This window comes from Chelonia mydas, chromosome 12 (assembly GCF_015237465.2).
Source record: "Chelonia mydas isolate rCheMyd1 chromosome 12, rCheMyd1.pri.v2, whole genome shotgun sequence".
NCBI lineage: Eukaryota > Metazoa > Chordata > Testudines > Cheloniidae > Chelonia > Chelonia mydas.
The window spans coordinates 2007422-2026527 of record NC_051252.2 but is presented as its reverse complement, the minus strand read 5'-3'; the positions used below and the strand labels follow the sequence as shown (position 1 = coordinate 2026527).

The 19106-nt window shown below is 42.3% G+C and overlaps 1 protein-coding gene across 4 annotated transcripts in view; it reads left to right on the top strand.

The window, feature by feature from the left end:
• Positions 1 to 19106, top strand: part of CTCF (CCCTC-binding factor) — a 55400-nt gene that overhangs the window by 9549 nt on the left and 26745 nt on the right. The window contains exon 1 of one of the 4 annotated variants that reach the window (XM_043526492.1): positions 12744 to 12922. The exons of the other annotated variants lie outside the window; for them this stretch is intronic. The gene's annotated coding sequence lies outside the window, so the exon portion shown is untranslated. Of the gene's footprint in view, positions 1 to 12743; positions 12923 to 19106 lie in introns of those variants that run through there. 4 annotated transcript variants of the gene reach the window in all.

The window sequence follows — 19106 nt, the reverse complement described above, 5'->3', positions numbered from 1 at the left end:
TTGGCAGACTGCTGGAGAGGCCAAGGGTAAGGATGGGCAGAGGATGAAGCGTAATGATTTTTTCAACATATACTTTAAAACATATGTAACTATTGCAAAAAAAAAAAAAAAAGAAAGAAAGAAAAAAAAAACCCAAAACTTAGAACTTTAGAAATCTCATTCCATGTATTTAAGTACTTGGAGAATACATTATATGTGCAAGACGACACTGAATTATTGCAAAACAATTCTAGACATACCAAATGTGTGGAAGACATAGTAAACAGGATACATTTCAGACTGTGATAATGTACGATGGGCAGTTTAAAATTTTCTTGACTCTAAAGAACGGTTCAGTACCTTGTACAGTGGGATAATAAGCAGAAAATGCTTAATTCCAGAAGTATGACCTGGAGTACCACCTGTTTTCCCATTCCGTACATATTACAGAAGGGTAGGGAGTAAGAGTTGAACTCTGATTAGTCTTTATGAAAGAACTCTCATGAGAAGAGCTGCCAGCAGAATGGATTGATTTAAATCAAAGCAATTTAAATCACTTATTTAAATCATGATTTAAATCAATGATTTTAATTTTCTTTTTTTATTTGTATTCAGTTTTCTTAAAGGTTGATTTTCATTAGTTGATCACCAATAAAACATCTTGTTTGCAGCTGAACATAGCCTTTATACTAAATTTGGTGCTTCCTTTTGCTTACCAGGAGGGTACATTATGTCTATATGCATTTATTTAAGCAGTTTTATAGCTTAAACTTATGCCTGGTCTACACTACAGAGTTTGGTCAATGTAAGGTAACTCTGTGAATGTCTACACTATAGTGGTGCTCCTGCCAATGTAAATTGCCTACTAAATTGATCTAAGTGCTGTGCCTCTTGTGGAGGAGGAGTTATTAGGCTGATGTAATTAGGGCAATGCAGCGTCTGTGTTACTAACATTGCTTGTTGGTTGTCAGCCAGGCAGGGCTGACAGCCCACAGATCTCCCATCACAGGGCTCAGGCTCTTCTCCTCTCCTCAGTCCCTCACCAGAAGGCTGCTGGGCTCAGGCTCCCTTCCCCTCTTCCTCCCCCTCCCCCCAAATTCCTCACTGGTAGCTGCCAAGCTCGGTCTCTCCTCCCCCCCATCCCTAACTGGGAGGCTGCCAAGCTCAGGCTCGCCTTCTCCACTCCAGTCCCTCACCTGGAGGCTGCCAAACACAGGCTCTCCTTTTCCCAACCAATCCCTAACCAGGAAGCTGCCTCCTCCCCCCATCCCTCACAGGGAGGTAGCAGCAGTGCTCTGGGCTGTCAGCCTTGGGAGAAGGGGGCTCCAGCTGTGCGTGCCACCTGAGGCTGTCAGCTCAGGCTGTGAGACTCTTGGCTCCAGCTGTCAGTGCCACACAATGCCCCACTTCATTCGGTGGAAGAGCTCCTGGTGAGGACGTGTACCGCTGACAGAAGGGGCTAGCATGGACCTGAAAAACCGCAGTAATGATTATGGTGGCTGTACGTTGACAAATTCAATTAAAAATATGCAAAAAACAGCATTTTAATTTTTTTATTAAATAAAACTACCTTGCTGGATACATTGGGGAGAGGGAAGTTTATCAGAATATGTTGTGTATTTAAAACTAAGGCCCAGATTTTTAAAGGTATTTAGGCTTTGCTGTGCTCAGCACTGCAACTCCTAATGAATTTAGAAACCTACATCTTACTTTTAAAAGGGATTAAGGCACTATGATTTAGGCTCCTAAATCAGTTAAGCAACACCTAAATACTTTTTAAAATCTGGACCCAACTGATTTATTAAACATAGTTTAGTAGTTAAAGAATTGAACTGATTGTTTCTGGTCACTAGGTCCTTCAAGATTTTAGAACTAGTAGATCTCATCTTTTCACACCTCATCTTTTTTCATAGATTGGAAGAGGAAAACAAGCTTTTCTTCTTTTTCAACTCCCAATTGTTTTTTTAACTTTGAATGAACTAGTTGTTGAACTGAATGTGTTGAACAAACTGAAATGAAGAAAATATCCTCTTTTCACTTCCAGAAAAGGTTACTGCTGTCAAAAGCTGGTTTAGCACTTCAGCAAACTGGTTCCAGGTGCCTAGTCAGTGCTTTCCATCAGTTCAGCAGTTTAACTTTATTTAAAACTTGGCAGCAACCATGTACTGCTTAATATTATTATTTTTTCTATTTAATTCAAATAGGTTTAATAGGTTTAAGACTTAGCGTGGGTTCCAATAATTTTAAATTTAATTTTAAATATATTTATTTAAAAAAACAAACCCATATTTAATTTAAATTTTAAAAAAAATATTGATCTTTATCCATCTTGGCTGCCAGCCTGTTTGAATCCTCGCTTCTTTGGCAAGATATCTTTTTTTTTTTAATTATTTTATTGTGATATTGGGAGTGGAGGCAGAATGGGGAGTTGGCTAAGAGGACCAGTAATTCTTTACTATTTCAATAACCCAGAGGTTTTTATTGTGGAGAAGGAGGGAGACCATAGTTGGGAGAGAGAAATTGGAAGGAGAGAGAAAAAAGAAAAATATAAATCCATTCTACAGTGCCTCTTAGAATGAATTCTTCTCTGTGGAATGCTGCATAGGGAAAGCAGAAAGATGCACAGCCAAGGTATTAGAGACCCATACAACGTTCAAGGGGAAAGGATCAGACTGAGACGCAGGTCTTGTCTTCACTGCAGAGTTAACTCGAGTTGTTACTTGGTGTTGCTTCCAACTCAAGTCCCATCCTCACACACATACCCTTAACCCAATTATGGTGGTGCATTTTACTCAAGTTGGCTGGCCCATCAAGGGAATAAGTTACAGCTCTGTGCTACTAATTGTCATTCAGTGCAGTAATCCAGTCACTCCGTACTGCTCAAACATTGTTTCGCCATGTGGCCTTTCTCAGGTCAGGTCTGTACTTAAAATTTAGGTCGACCCAGCTGCATGGCTCAGGGCTGTGAAAAATGTCATGCCTTGTGCAATGTAATTAGGTCAACCTAACCCCTAGGGTAGATACAGCTGGGTCAATGGAAGCATTCTTCCACCTACTTAGCTATTGCCTCTCCGAGAGGTGGATTTACTCCAGCAACAGAAAAACCTCTTCTGTTGCTGTAGTGTGTGTCTATACTACTGCAGTGTAGCTGCAGCTGTGCCGCTGTAGCGCTTGCAGTGTAGACGTAGCCTCACTCAGGCTAGGCTAACTCCAGTGTAGATTAGTTGAATTAACTCTGCAGTGAGTTATAGTCTCTAGGGAAGAACTGGAGAAGTGTGCTACACAGACCAGTTCCTGAAAAAACTTTCACTTAGGAATTCTCTCTTCATTCCACTAGCAAAGAGGTAGCATAAATGAACTCCCAACTCTTGTTGTGTAAGGAACAACTTTTTTCTGAATTTCCTGAGCAGTCAAAACTACAGCATTTTGGAGAAAGATGGCTTCCCCTTGAAAAGATAAGAAATAGTCTGTCAGAATATTTGAATCTGTCTGCAATAAAGATTTTATTGGTTTAATCAGGACACTTGCCACTGCTATATTTGAAAATTTGTTGAAAAAGTGTGTCTACAGAACAATTAGATTCACCCATTGTTCAGTTTAGCATCTTTAAGTTCTTGAAAGAAGCACAGTTACTAGTTGCTAAACATGGTTAAGACCCTGTATAAATCACAGGGGTTTTGTTTGTTTGTTTTAAATCCTGGCAGCATCATGGGTATGTTTGAATTTCATGAGATATGTATGGCTGCCAATTCTCTCCCGCACCCCAAACTGCTGCAGTTTTTCCCTACTGTTGGAAAAATGGTGGGATTGGGCTAATCTCTCAATTTCCGTTAAACCTGTGAAATTGTAATTTACACAGGGTTATGGCTCAGTGGCTAGGGCACTGGACTGGGACTCAGAAGAGCCTGGCTCTGCTCTTCCCCTTGTGGTGACCTTGGACAAGTCACTTCATCTCTCTGTGCTCCAGTGTCCCCATCTGTAGAGTGGGGGTAACAATGTGTTTCTCTCATGTAAAGCGCTTGGAGAATGATGGAGAAAGTGCTATATAAGAGTTCCGTATTATCGTTATTTATTTTAAAAACAGACAGGAAAGGCTATTCTATTGAAAATGAGCACCAATTGTGTATTTTACATCCTTGGTGTATTGTCAGTAAGCCTTATGTTTTAGATGCTTTTTAACTGTAGAGCGGAAGGGAGCCCTGTGTAGCCAGCGAAGAAGCAGGATCCAACACTCAGCCATGTCTGCTCCCTCCTGCTAAGGCATTGACTTCTCCCTTCTCTGTCAGTTCTTTGATCTGTAACAAGAGGGTAGAGAAAACCAGAGTAGTGTCTAGCTACCTCACCTTTTCGGAAATTGGGTAATCCTTGGTTCAGTGCGGTGACTGGACACACAACTGTTTTCCTTTCCCATGATAGATCAAGGTGCTGCTGCCAGAGCAGAGAAGAGAGAAATCAGTAACCCCACATCAGTAGAGTCCGCTGTCAAATGCTCATGTGGCTGACTTGTCTGAGAACTCCCTCCTTCCCCTGCCATCTTTAACTTTTTGGGAGATATTTGTTCTGAGTGGTCCACACAGAAGGGGCAAATCGTTGTGGGGGGAATGTTTCTTCCCCTCAGCCAGTCTTCAGCTGGTGAAGCAGGAAGATGTGGGTGCCTGTGCCATCCCTGCTAAGTATTTATTTAGGGGAAGGGAGTCACTGGTGTCAGTCCTGCCGTTAGTGCACCCCTTTGGAGATGGAGGGGTGATCCTGCTCTCTAACCCCGCTTCCGGCTGTGCTGTCTATATATAGAGTCCTCTGTTGCCATTCACCCCTTGTCTCAGAATTGCTAATCTCCTCAAATATAGGCTGCCTCCTGGTGGTGCTACAGGGAGCCCCTAAGGCCTTCCTGTCAGACATCATACCAAAGCTTATTCCTATTATGGCATGAGGTGCCCCAAGTGTCTTTCAGTTCTCTTCTCCCACCTCAGTTTTTTTTTGTTAATTAAATTAATAATGGAAAAACTACTGACTGATCTCAGGTTTTTCCCATGTTTTTAAATAAAGTATGGGTCTAGGATACTGTAAAACTCTAAATAAATCTTATACATGAAAAGGTAAACCCTAGGCATGGAAGGGTGTTCTAAGCACTAAGTATGCATGTTGTATTTTGTTGCCCTCTCCCTGCCGCTCCCTCTTCTAAGTGTTTCATATCTGTATTGCTGCTGCTGCTTCATTTCTGGGTTTGTAAGGAGTTCATTTTCTGGCTGAACAGTCCCTGGGCGCCTCTCCTTTGACTGGACGTATCAGTTAAACAATGATGTTGTAAAAGGAAAGGCTCAAAACTCAGTGGTTTCTCTTATAGCAGCAGGAGGCTTATAGTCTCTTCTGTGTGAGAGCACAGGTCACTTCAATTAAATCCCCAACTGGCAGTGGTTATGTTCATTTGCAGTGCACTCCAAAGCGCTAGCAAGTGCTGTGAGAAAATTTACAAAAGTATTGCCAGATCCTGTATTACTTCCTTGCAAATGTATAAATTGAGCCCAGGAAATCTTATTACTATATTTATTTTTATTGCATCATAGCTGTGCTATGATGAAGAGATGGGAAAAATCTCTTGTTTGTACTTGTACTTATATTTAGGTAATTTAATGTAGTTTCAGTGCCATGATGCAGTTAAATTCCCAGTCCAGCATCAGCTTCGTTCCAGGTCATCCTGTCTGATTCAAGAAAACTCAGTTTAAGCAATGTATTTTAATGCTTCCAGTTTTTCTGGAATTCAATGCATACTTCCCCTCTGTCTGATGTACATTGAGGGAAGTTCATTTCTCTCATCCCACTGAGGGTTACCAAAAGAAACTACACCATTTGTTCAAGAAACTCCACACAAGGACAAATCCGCACAGACACACCCCTGGAACCCCGACCAGGGGTATTCTGTCTTCTACCCAAGGTCCATAAACCTGGAAATCCTGGACACCCCATCATCTCAGGCATTGGCACCCTGACAGCAGGATTGTCTGGCTATGTAGACTCCTTCCTCAGGCCCTACGCTACCAGCACTCCCAGCTATCTTCGAGACACCACTGACTTCCTGAGGAAACTACAGTCCATCGGTGATCTTCCTGAAAACACCATCCTAGCCACTATGGATGTAGAAGCCCTCTACACCAACATTCCACACAAAGATGGACTACAAGCCGTCAGGAACAGTATCCCCGATAATGTCACGGCAAACCCGGTGGCTGAACTTTGTGACTTTGTCCTCACCCACAACTATTTCACATTTGGGGACAATGTATACCTTCAAATCAGCGGCACTGCGATGGGTACCTGCATGGCCCCACAGTATGCCAACATTTTTATGGCTGACTTAGAACAACGCTTCCTCAGCTCTCGTCCCCTAATGCCCCTACTGTACTTGCGCTACATTGATGACATCTTCATCATCTGGACCCATGGAAAAGAAGTCCTTGAGGAATTCCACCATGATTTCAACAATTTCCATCCCACCATCAACCTCAGCCTGGACACAAGAGATCCACTTCCTGGACACTACGGTGCTAGTAAGCGATGGTCACATAAACACCACCTTATACCGGAAACCTACTGACCGCTATTTCTACCTACATGCCTCCAGCTTTCATCCAGACCACACCACACGATCCATTGTCTACAGCCAAGCTCTAAAATACAACCGCATTTGCTCCAACCCCTCAGACAGAGACAAACACCTACAAGACCTCTATCAAGTGTTCTTACAACTACAGTACCTACCTGCTGAAGTGAAGAAACAGATTGACAGAGCCAGAAGAATACCCAGAAGTTACCTACTGCAGGACAGGCCCAACAAAGAAAATAACAGAACGCCACTAGCCATCACTTTCAGCCCCCAACTAAAACCTCTCCAAAGCATCATCAAGGATCTATAACCTATCCTGAAGGACGACCCATCACTCTCACAGATCTTGGGAGACAGGCCAGTCCTTGCTTACAGACAGCCCGCCAACCTGAAGCAAATACTCACCAGCAACCACACAACAGAACCACTAACCCAGGAACCTATCCTTGCCACAAAGCTCGTTGCCAAGTGTGTCCACATATCTATTCAGGGGACACCATCACAGGGCCTAATCACATCAGCCACACTATCAGAGGCTTGTTCACCTGCACATCTATCAATGTGATATATGCCATCATGTGCCAGCAATGCCCCTCTGCCATGTACATTGGTCAAACTGGACAGTCTCTACGTAAAAGAATGAATGGAACAAATCAGACGTCAAGAATTATAACATTCAAAAACCAGTCGGAGAACACTTCAATCTCTTTGGTCACTCGATTACAGACCTAAAAGTGGCAATTCTTCAGCAAAAAAAACTTCAAAAACAGACTCCAACGAGAGACTGCTGAATTGGAATTTAATTTGCAAACTGGATACAATTAACTTAGGCTTGAATAAAGACTGGGAGTGGATGGGTCATTACACAAAGTAAAACTATTTCCCCATGTTTATTCTCTCCCCCTCCCTCCCCCCTCCACTGTTCCTCAGACGTTCTTGTCAACTGCTGGAAATAGCCCACCTTGATTATCACTACAAAAGGTCCCCCTCTTCTCCCCCTTCCCCCCGCTCTCCTGCTGGTAATAGCTCATCTTACCTGATCACTCTGGTTACAGTGTGTATGGTAACACCCATTGTTTCATGTTCTCTGTGTATATAAATCTCCCCACTGTATTTTCCACTGAATGCATCCGATGAAGTGAGCTGTAGCTCACGAAAGCTTATGCGCAAATAAATTTGTTAGTCTCTAAGGTGCCACAAGTCCTCCTTTTCTTTTTGCGGATACAGACTAACATGGCTGCTACTCTGAAATCTGATTTCTTGGATTGTTGTTCAGCATGCTGAGACTGTTGATCGGGGTGGGCAAACTTTTTTGGCCTGAGGGCCACATCGGGGTTCCAGAACTGTATGGAGGGCCAGGTAGGGAAGGCTGTGCCTCCCCAAACCCCAACCCTATCCGCCCCCTCCCACTTCCCACCCCGAGTGCCCCCTTCAGAATCCCCGACCCATCCAACCCCCCCACCCCCTTGTTCTCTGACCGCCATCCCGGGACCCCACCCCCTATCCAACCCCCCCCAAAGCCCCCTTCAGAATGCGGCCCTGCGAAAATGGGCGGAGGACTTGGGAAGAGCAGGGGCAGCTGTACAGCCGGAGAGAAGCGGCGGTTTCCCCTTCAAAGTGTCGCTTCTCTCCAGCCGGCTGCGCGGCCGCCTGGTGCTCCTCCTAAGTCCTCTACCCGCGTTGTCGCATTCCTGCCACCTGCACCACCTGCCTGCTCCCCTGAGGCTGCAGGTGAGCCTCCCTTCCTGCTCTCCCATGCCCCCGCAGTGCAGCTCCCTCCTGCACTGGTGCCGCACTGAGGCTGCGGGGGAGGGGGGGATAGCAGGGGAGGGGCCGGGGACTAGCCTCCCCGGCCGGGAGCTCAAGGACCGGGCAGGACAGTCACGCGGGCTGGATGCGGCCCGTGGGCCATAGTTTGCCCACCTCTGCTGTAGAAGCAAGACCTGGTGTAGTTCTGCTGGTGCAAAAATTCCTAATTCAGAACAGGCCCTTGGAATTATTCAGCAGAATCTTGATTTAGTGGAAGGAACTGAGTGGTAGTTGGGGCTCTACTTCCATACATATTCTTGGCTGGCACATGTGATGCGAGGACAGTAGGATGCTTATTGCACAGTGCTATTTAGAAGTTCTGAGCTTGCATGTATTTACAGTGTGGAGCCATACAGGCAAAGAACCACAATTGCCATTGTATATTACAGATTCTTTTCATTCTTCCAAGAGGCTCCATTGGCAACAGGATTTAAATAATCATCAGAACGGAAGATTACTTTTCTATTACATAACTTGTCAAGAAGAAACTTTTAGCAAATTTGTGTGACCAAGCTATTACATTTTTTTTTTTAATGTGGCAACAGATGGTTTAATTTAGATCTTGAAAAAAATCCTAAAGCCTGGAGCAAAAAACACTAATTGGTACTGAGGGGAACTTGCTTTTAATGAGGTGTGTGTCCAATTTAAAAAATCTGGAAATAATTTTAAGGTTTTAGATCTTGGTGGTGGTGGTGTTGTCTTACTAAATTTTGTTTGACAATGAGAGTTGATGGTATTGGGCATCTTGCAGGATCAGGTTATAAAGCTATTAAATAATCAGTTGATTACTGAATGAATTTGGGGAAAGAAGTATATGCATAGAGACCTTTTCATCCCATACACTAGGGCAAAGATATATATATATATATATATGATGGCTGTTGATTAATTGCAGTTAACTCACGCAATTAAGTCAAAAAAATTAATCGCTATAAAAAAAATTAATCCCAATTAATCATACTGTTAAACAAGGAATACCAATTGAAATTTATTAAATATTTTTGGATGTTTTTCTACATTTTCAAATAAATTTATTTCTATTACAACACAGAACATGCATTGTACAGAGCTCACTTGATGTTATTTTTGATTACAAATATTTGCACTGTAAAAATACTAAACAAAATAAATAGTATTTTTCAATTCACCTCATACAAGTTCTGTAGTGCAGTCTCTTTATTGTGACAGTGTAACTCACAAATGCAGATTTTTTTTTTTGTTACATAACTGCACTCAAAAACAAAACAATGTAAAACTTTAGAGCCTACAAATCCACTCAGTCCTACTTCTTGTTCAGCCAATTGCTAAGGCAAACAAGTTTGTTTACATTGACGGAAGATACTGCTGCCTGCTTCTTATTTACAGTGTCACCTGAAAGTGAGAACAGACGTTCGCATGGCACTTTTATAGCTGGCATTGCAAGGGGGAGAGGCATAGCTCAGTGGTTTGAGCATTGGCCTGCTAAACCCAGGGTTGTGAGGTCAATCCTTGAGGGGGCCATTTAGGGATCTGGGGCAAAAATTGGGGATTGGTCCTGCTTTGAGCAGGGGATTGGACTAGATGACCTCCTGAGGTCCCTTCCAACCCTGATATTCAATTATTCTATGAAGGGACATCTTTAGTGGATCTGGCACCTAAATATCTTGCAACACCAGCTACAGCAGTGCCATACAAACAACTGTTCTCACTTTTAGGTGACATTGTAAACAAGAAGCGGTCAGCATTATCTCCTACAAATTGTAACCAAACTTGTTTGTCTGAGCGATTGGCTGAAGTAGGACTGAATGGGCTTGTAGGTTTTACATTTTTATTTTTGAATGCAGTTATTTTTTGTACATAATTCTACATTTGTAAGTTCAACTTTCATTATAAAGAGATTGCACTACAGTACTTGTATTAGGGGAATTGAAAAATACTATTTTGTTTTTTACAGTGCAAATATTTGTAATCAAAAATAAATATAAAGTCAACACTGTACACTTTGTATTCTGTGTTGTAGTTGAAATCAATACATTTGAAAATGTAGAAAACATCTAAAAATATTTAAATAAATGGTATTCTATTATTGTTGAACAGTGCAATTAATCGTGAATAATTTTTTTAATCGCTTGACAGCCCTAATATATAAATATAAAATTTTGTGTAGATGTGGGAAAATGGTTAAATCAACTGACACGTGATCTAGGCAGAGCTTTTATTATGAAGTCTTTAGATAATTCTGTGTTACCATGTTCTGGTAGTGGCATTAATTTGGACTAGTAACACTGCTTTGTGACTGTTTTTTCTGACACAGTGGATCCTCTGAACAGAAATCCATAGCCACGTAATCTCATAACTATCACCCAAAGATACAGGAAGAGTGGTAATAGTGAACAGATGCAGAATGATCACTACAATAAAAGAAAAAAGGGACTGTGGGCAAAACAAAAAAGGCCATTGAGAAACTCTCTCAAACTGGAATTAGCCAGAGATTTATAAGATGCTGTAAAATCTGTTCACTTAGCCTTGTACTAAACAAACCATTACTCCTTTCTAGAAGGAACATTTCTTTTGTGTTTGTCTGCGCGTGTGTATACACACACACACGCACACACACACACACACACACACGCTCACATACAACTTGGTTCTGATGCAGTTATGGTTGCTACACGTGTAAAATACCTGCGCGTATGTCTATGCTAGAAGCGCTACAGTGGCACAGCTGCAGCTATGCTGCTGTAGCACCAGACGCTTATGACAGTGACAGAATAGGTTCTTCCATCGCTGTAATAAACTCACCTCTGAGAAGTGGGTAGCTAGGTCAATAGAAAAATTCTTCCATTGACCCTAGTGGTTTCTACACCGTGGCTTAGGTCAGCTTAATTAAATCGCATAGGACATGACATATTTCAAAGCCCTGAGCAGTGTAGTTAAGCCAGCCTACCTTTGTGGTGTAGACCAGCCCTGATAAACCCAGAAAAGCAAGGAAATGAAAAGGTAAGCCACCTCCACCCACAAGTACATATGTCACCGTGACAACTGTTGTACTTCACAGATCACTCATATTTAATTTGCTCCCTTTCACTCTTCTGGATGCTATCCTTTACCAGATTAATCCCCGCTGTCCTGTTACTGGATTTTTGATGTCGAGGAGGGAAAGTTAAAGTTGTGTGGCTTGTGATACACAGTAGTTGTTGTAATGGTCAGGTGTGCAGTTTTGGTTGGAGGAGTAGAGGGTTTGTACTGTTAGGTACCCTAACTTTTCATTTTCTTTTTTGTGGCTTTGCCTCATATAACGTGTATAGAAACCCCTGACTGCTTCATAAGAAAGTTGGTGGTTGTTTTTTTAAAATATTTGCTAGGGTTTTTTTTCCAGTGTTAGGAAATGGTAGAGGCTTAGAAGTAGGAGGATTTGGGGAGGAGGGAGGTAGAAGTATAACTGCTGACGGAGAATATTTTACCCAGCAGCAGCTGTGCATCAGCCCTTTAGAATCTGAGAGAAAAGTGTGAGTCCTGACACAAAAGAATGTATCTTGTGCCTGGCCTCTGCCATCAGGCTTGCATGCACCTGAACACCTCACCATCCCTGCCAATCAGGCTTGTGTGTACATCACATAAACTCCCTTAGGATACGAATAGGGGCAAAAAAGATCCTAAATCCGGCTTTCTTTGAAAACCAAACAAAACAACCCTACACATTGCACTATTTCTACTCAGGATTCATCTGCTTACCAAGTTCTATATGGATAGGTGATGCTTTTGAAGAGATACCAACAACAATGAAAAGTGAGACTGTCAAAGAAAATTTTCAGCCAGGGTGCAGATTCAAATACTTTGTAAATTTTAAATAGAACAGAAACTAGACAGTCTGTTAGACATTTCAAAGGGCATAAAAACTGTGAAACTTCACACTGATAGGCCAGCTACTTTTAGTGAAAGCAGGAATTTATATTTTAAGCCTGGTTTAAGCCAATTTTAGAATGAATCATATGGAGTTGCTATTAGGTGCCTCCATTTTGTGTATGTTTGTAGAAATGTGAGTTTTTTTCTGCATACATGCATACCTGTAATTTTGCTTGCACAGAATAAGAGAACTAATTCACCTGTTTTTAATCATAATTATGACCAGACTCTCAAATTGAAAAAATGTTTCAATTGAAAAATTATGTAAATCTGAGTACTTGAAGCCCACTTGAAGTGAGGATAACTTTACAATTGGTCTCTGTGACTTACATCTCTAAACTTGAGGCTCCTTTATCCCAACAATAAAAAGGTAATAAATTATGCTACAGCTGATTTTGTTATTCCATTAATAGAATTTTATGAGGTTGTGGACCTGATATTACCACATACTGCTTTTGCAACATGTGGCAGGGCAGTATTTTCTAGTTTGCACTAATCTGATGCTGAAAGGACGTGCCCTCATGTTAAGTGGATTTGGGATTCCGTGGCACAAGGTAGAGTGAAACCTGATGCATAGTTAAAATTCTCCAGGATTTGCTGGTGCTGGACTGCAAAGACTCCATATTTGATGGCTAATTTAATATTGTGGTAAGTCCTAAGGAGCAATGAGTTGTGTATTTTTCAGTAGTCACCATGTTTTCTGCCTAGCAAAAAGAATGAGGAATAATTAATATTGTACTCACTAAAAGGTTACAGTTGTGTTCCAGGTTTGTGGCTTGAGCACCATAGGAGCCCTTGGGTTATACTCATTCTATTCATCATGATGAGAGATGTGGAACTATGCAGTTCTTTTATTAAGCAAACATAAGACATTCTGAGAACACTTCTCTCCTTCCTGTTTAAATTGTTTTACCAGGACTATTCATCAGTTCCATTCTGGAATATTTGTTTTGACATCAAGTGCTGAGTGAAGAGCAGCCAGACTGTGAAAAGAATAAAGTAGCCAGGTAGAAGTACAGAAGAGTCAGGAACACAAACGCGAAGAGAAGGGATTGCAAAAGAAAACTGACAGGTTTCAGAGTAGCAGCCATGTTAGTCTGTATCCGCAAAAAGAACAGGAGTACGCCTGTTCTTTTTTTTTTTTTTTTTAAAAGAAGACTGACATTCAGACGTTATTTAGAAGAGGTCAGGACTCAAACTCAGAGAGAGCTTGTTCCCATTACACAGTATAGTTTGAATATGTCCTAGGATTTATAGCACATAGATTCTTTCAAGTCTAATATCCTCTGATGTATTGGCCACTAACTCATGCATCAGATGACTATGAAAAGAATCCAGCTTTGATCTGTCCAATTGTGAAGAGGTGAAATTCCTTGCTGTCTTCATTCTACATTCTGCTGATATCCTGAAGTATGGGATTTATTTATATCTTGTAGAGCTAAGGAGTTAAATTGGTGGACCTTAATGAGTCTCTTCCATCTCTAATTTCTAGAATAGTGACAAGGATATGGAAATTCTGCTATTTCGGTATTATACAGTTCTTTCCTTCAAAATCCTTGTACAAGTAACAGTCTAGTTTTGGTGACTTACTGCACACAAGTTTTTAAAGTTGTTCCTTGGAGGCGTCTGTCTCAAGGCCACATTTTATTTTACCATTAAAAAGTGGTTCTGAACAGGAATTTCCTCTTTTGTCTAGTGCAGGAAAGACTAGTGCAGATATTAATGTTGTTCCTGCTATTTCACCACTGTTTGCCCCACTGTCTATCTGTGGTAATCTGAATGCCTACAGTCAGTAGGTATTAAACTCTGACAAGGTTTTCTGAGGAAGAAAGCTTTCCATGAAATGTTTTGCTTTATTAACTATGTCCTGCATTGCTCCCAGAAGGAAACTTCTGTCTAGTTCAGCTAGGAAAAAAGGTCTGGGTGTAATTAGGGGAAACAGGCTTAATTCTCTAGTTTGAGCTTGTGTTGTTGCTAATAAATTTCTAATGTTGTTGCTCATCAAAACAGAATGGATATTTCACACTTGGCTAATTTTGTATGATAGGTCCTGTCACATGGGAAAACTCAATGGAAAAATAAATATTTTGTAGCTTCTTTACCCCCTCGTTGCTGAAACATTCAGCACAAAGTTCTTTAAGTTTATATTAAGGACATATTTATTAATTGTGTATTTCAGCAACTGTTTTTTTGCTATTAGCATTTCTTTCTCCTGCATCTTTCTCTTCTCTGGACTTACTTAGCAGAAGAAATAGAAATTTCAGATGTAATAGAATCCTGCCTTTATTCTGTCACAGCAGAGCTTCCCTTGCCCACAGTGAGCAAGAGTCTTGAAACTAGCCAGGGTTTTGCATGGATGCTTCAAAATTGGCTGGTGTTCTGAAGCAGGGGTTCTCAACATTTTTCTTTCTGAGGCTCCCCCAACATGCTATCAAAATTCCATGCCACCGCTACTGTTTTTCAGTAGATTAAAAGCCAGACCCAGCGTTAGGGGATAGCAAAGCAGAGAATTGGCTGGGGCCCCATGCCACAGGGAACCCCACGACGCTAAATTGCTCAGGGTCCATCTTCTGCCCCAGGCAGTGGGGCTCAGGATTCAGCTTTCTGCCCTGGGCCCCAGTGAGTCTAATGCTGGCCCTGCTATCTGGTTTATTTTGGCGGACCCTCTGAAACCTGCTCGCGGCCCCCCCCATGGGACCCTGAACTTCTGGTTGAGAACTCCTGTTCTGAAGGACTGCTCATACAAAGGCTTGATCCTGAAATATTGCAGTCAGTAGGAGTATTGCCATTGATTTGAATGGCTGTAGGATGATTCTCTAAATGCATCCGATGAAGTGAGCTGTAGCTCACGAAAGCTTATGCTCAGATAAATTTGTTAGTCTCTAAGGTGCCACAAGTACTCCTTTTCTTTTCTCTAATTTGTGTATGAGAAATGTAGTATTCCCATGATTTGAAACTCTTGCATATTTCCATTTGTATTATTAATATCCAGATAGAAACATTAAGATGGAATTAAGCTTGTAAATACCTCACAAATGTGTGAAAGCCAAGAAACCTCAAAGTTAAAATGTGTGTCTAATGACATAACAAATTGTGAAGATTGCAAATATAGAGTGGAAGTACTTTAACTGTATCATACTCTGTTATTCTGTGAACCCTCCTGGTAACGTAGATATCTGTCTAGAAGCATTGTCGCAATTTGTCCAATGTTTTAAATTACTAGCAGGGCAATGTAAAACATTTCAATTGTTCTCTATGTAGAATGGATAAAACTGTTTAATATCTGAGTTAGACACTCTGGGTCCAGTTTAAATATAGTCTTTATAGAGTGGGTAGAGGTCAAGGCAAATACATCAGTGTATATAGGTGAAGGAGTGTAGGACCTACACAGGAAGGTAAATAAGAATACTGGTCTTACAATACAAAGTCCAGGAGGGGTTGATTTGTGCCTTGAGACTTCCAGTGGAATGATAGGTGTAGAGGGTGGTTGTGAACTGCTTGTAGATAATAAAGTGTGTGTGTGTGTGTGTATGTGTGTATATATATATATATATATATATATATATATATAATATGTGGCATGTTGACTTAAATGGAAATAAATAAGCTTTTGCAGGGAAGGTCTTTGAGTCAGTATGGAGGGTACAAAGTGATGTGTCTAGCTCATCAAAGGAGAGTGAGTTGGAGAACAGGTTGTTTGTGTGTAATAGGTAGGGCCCTACCAAATTCAGGCCATTTTGGTCAATTTCAATCAGGATTTTAAAAATCGTAAATTTCATGATTTCAGCTATTTCAATCTGAAATTTCCAGTGTTGTAATTGTAGGGGTTCTGACCCAAAAAGGAGTTGGGGGGGGGTGCATTGTTGCTACCCTTACTTCAGCACTGCTGCCTTCAGAGCTGGGCAGCTAGCCAGCAGCAGCACAGAAGTAATGATGGCATGGTATGGTATTGTCACCCTTACTTCTGTGCTGCTGCCTGTAGAGCTGGGCCCAGTCAGCAGCCGCCACTCTCCAGCCACCCAGCTCTGAAGGCAGTTGCACAGAAGTAAGCGTGGTAATACTGCTACTCCCCCCTCCTCCCTAAAATAACCTTGTGACCCCCCCTGCAACTCCCTTTTGGGCAGGACCCCCAATTTGAGAAATGCTGGTCTCCCCTGTGAAATCTGTATAGTAGAGGGTAAAAGCACACAAAAGACTGATTTCATGGGGAGATGAGATTTCATGGTCCGTGACGCGTTTTTCATGGCTATGAATTTGGTAGGGCCCTAGTAAGAGGTGGCTGGGTATGCATATGTTAGTGCAGGGATCGGCAATGTTTGGCCTGCGGCCCACCAGGGTAAGCCCCCTGCTGGGCCAGGCCAGTTTGTTTACCTGCCACATCCGCAGGTTTGGCCGATCGCAGCTCCCACAGGCCGCAGTTCACTGCTCCAGGCCAATGAGGGCTGCGGGAAGTAGCGGCCAGCACATCCCTTGGCCCGCGCCACTTCCCACAGTCCCCATTGGCCTGGAGCGGCAAACCGCGTCCAGTGGGAGGTGCAATTGGCTGAACCTGCGGACGTGGCAGGTAAACAAACTGGCCTGGCCCGCCAGGGGGCCAAACTTTGCTGATCCCTGTGTTAGTGCATAGATAGTGAACAAAGATGTGCATGTTGCTATTAAGGGGTCTGGTTATGTGTCCATATATTACAGTGATAAGTACATTGGGGAAGCACAGATTAACTATAATGGACAAGAATAAAAAGTTGGCGGAGTTAAGTTTAGGTTAACTTCCATACATTTTTGATTATTTCATTGATTTCACGTTAACTTGGAATTTTCTGGCTTGCAAACTTGCTTTTCAAAAAACATACTGCCTCTGAGCATGACTACTACCAAATGTTTCAGGGAAAGGTGCAAGAAACCCTACAGACCTTGTCTCAATTTGAGGGGGAACGGACGTTCTTTAAAAAATGTTGGTTATAGTATTAATTGTTTAAAAGCCTGATGGTATCTGCTGTAAATGGTGAGTAACAAGGGGGCAGCCCCTAGGTGTGACTAGGACCAGCTAGCAACACTTGAAGGTGCTAACGTGTTTTGAAGAAACACCTTTTTTCCTGCTCTAGACAAGAGGAAAGCTGGGGAATAGCAGGGGACTGCTGTTCCTATCCTGTCCCGTGCCTTGAGGGTGTATCTTCTTTTTGTTGCAGAGCAGCAGCCGTGTTAGTCTGAATCCGCAAAAAGACAAGGAGGACTTGTGGCACCTTAGAGACTAACCAATTTATTTGAGCATGAGCTTTCGTGAGCTACAGCTCACTAGTAACTGAATGGGTTTTCATTATCCATATAAATGTCTAACACTTGACCCCATTGATATACAGTTAGTGATTTCCACTGCTGAATTATGCATTGTGGGTGAGGGTTTTTTGTTTTTTTAAAAAAGAACAGGAGGACTTGTGGCACCTTAGAGACTAACCAATTTATTTGAGCATAAGCTTTCGTGAGCTACAGCTCACTTCAGTGGATGCATCTGATGAAGTGAGCTGTAGCTCATGAAAGCTTATGCTCAAATAAATTGGTTAGTCTCTAAGGTGCCACAAGTCCTCCTGTTCTTTTTGCGAAAACAGACTAACGCGGCTGCTGCTCTGAAACCTGTTTTTTTAAGTCACTTTCAGTATTAAATTCGCTGCTTTTCAGGGTTGCGGTTTTTTTTGTTTTGTTTTTTTTGTTTTTTTTACCATCCCCTTGATCTTGTGTTATGAGTAGGGGGTCTACTTAAATCACAGAGAAATCATACATTTTGTGTTACACATCTGCAAAATTTGCTATTTATGTTGTGACCAATCCACGAAAAATGTGTGATTTCTCTGCTGCATTTCTCAAATGGGGAGTCCTAACCCAAAAATCGGATGCAGTCCTTTTAGGGGGTTGTGGTATTGCCACTCTTACTTCTGTACCTCTGCTGGCAGTGGTGCTGCCTGAAGCTGGGCAGCAGGAGAGTAGTGCCCAGTTCTGAAAGCAGTGCCATTGCCAGCAGCTGCACAGGAGTAAGGGTGGCAAAACCTCCTCACAGTACCGTGCCACTCTTACTTCTGCGCTGCTGCTGACAGTGGTGCTGGCTTCAGAGCTGGATGCCTGGCTCGCAGCCGCCACTCTCCGCTCTGCAGCCGGAGACCAGATTTCACAGGGAGACTAAATTTCATGGCCATGAATTTTTAGACCCCTAGTTATGAAACCCTGTCTTGGTGGGCAAAAAGGGTATGTGTTTCAGTCATGATTGCTCAACTGTGTTAGCTTAACACTGTTGAAAAGCCTTCTTAACATTAGCTGAAGTGCAAGCTACCTCCCGTATTAGGTTGCCATGTTGTAGCCTGAGGGTATGTCTACATTGCAATTAGACATCCACGGCTGGCCCTCAGGCTAAGGGTCTGTTTAATTGTGGCTGCAGCCCGAGCTCTGGGACCGTCGCACTTCGCAGGATCCTAGAGCCCAAGCTCCAGCACAAGCCCGAACATCTACCCCACAATTAAACAGCCTCATAACCTAAGCTGCACAAGCCTGAGTCAGCTGGCATGGGCCAGCCACGGGTTTTTAATTGCAGTGTAGACATACCTTAAGATTTTCGATGTGCTACAACGTGACCAACACCACCTGATTTACCTTCTCTGTGAACCACTCACTCTTTGACCATACCTCTCATCTTTTATCTGAATTAAGCAGTCTCAATCTGTGAAATCTCTCTTCACATGAAGTCTTTTCCTGTCTAATAATTTTTATCACCCGTCTATGAATCCCCCTCTGTCTGCATCATGGGTACGGGTTCAGTGTCCCCTGATGTCTTCCCATCTCAGCATTC